Consider the following 790-nt stretch of genomic DNA (forward strand, 5'->3'; position numbering starts at 1 on the left):
CTGCTTCGACGCTACTTTGACATCTTCGCTTCTATTTAAATAAATAAATAAGCTGAAGCTAGACATCACTAAACACCACCACAGACACCACAAGCACGCCTTCTCCTCGTACTTCCGCCTCACGCGGGAACACGGACGCTCTAAATACTTCGAATTCCAATGCCAGTATATTGTAAACCACGGGTTCTTTAATGCTAGCGGGTCGTCGCGACCCTAGTTAACATCATGGTGCACGTCTCGTGACGGGTGTCACGGCGTAGTTAAATGTATGCGATACATTTCTCAAATATAAGCGCTCAGTCATCTGTACATCATGGTAGGTTCCCACGACGTGCAATATGCGTTCAACTTATCAATGTTCATGTGTCCTGCAGTTCACATTATGACGCGCAGTTAGCTGCGGTCTTCATCGATCCATGAGCCGAGTGATCCACTGCCGAGGGTGACTAACTTGCGTAAGCCGCCGCTGTGCGCGTATACCCGTTCCCCGTAGGGAGGAGCAAGCCGCCGCTTAGAGACGAAGCATAAAGTGTCCTCATTCCACATAGGGCAAGCTGGATGAATCCATTTTACCCAGGACGGCCGAAGCGGCGTGGACCAGGGGAGAACTGAACCTTATACTTCACACCACAGTAAGTCTACGTGTCCTCTTCCACATAGGGCAAGCTAGAACTAACTATCTTACTCAGGACTGCCGAAGCAGCGTGGACCAGGGGAGGAACACACTTTTCATGGAAACGTAAGGCATCCATGACTGCCATAACGTAAGCCGCCGCTGTGCGCGTATACC

At 50.3% G+C, this 790-nt stretch overlaps 1 non-coding gene across 1 annotated transcript; it reads right to left on the reverse strand.

Annotated features, from left to right (window-relative positions):
* Window positions 1–290: 290 nt before the first annotated feature.
* Window positions 291–445, reverse strand: LOC131270055 (5.8S ribosomal RNA). The gene has a single exon (XR_009179198.1). It is a non-coding gene; the product is annotated as a 5.8S ribosomal RNA (ribosomal RNA).
* Window positions 446–790: the final 345 nt, after the last annotated feature.

The sequence above is a fragment of the Anopheles coustani genome (genome assembly GCF_943734705.1).
Source record: "Anopheles coustani chromosome X unlocalized genomic scaffold, idAnoCousDA_361_x.2 X_unloc_13, whole genome shotgun sequence".
Taxonomy (NCBI): domain Eukaryota; kingdom Metazoa; phylum Arthropoda; class Insecta; order Diptera; family Culicidae; genus Anopheles; species Anopheles coustani.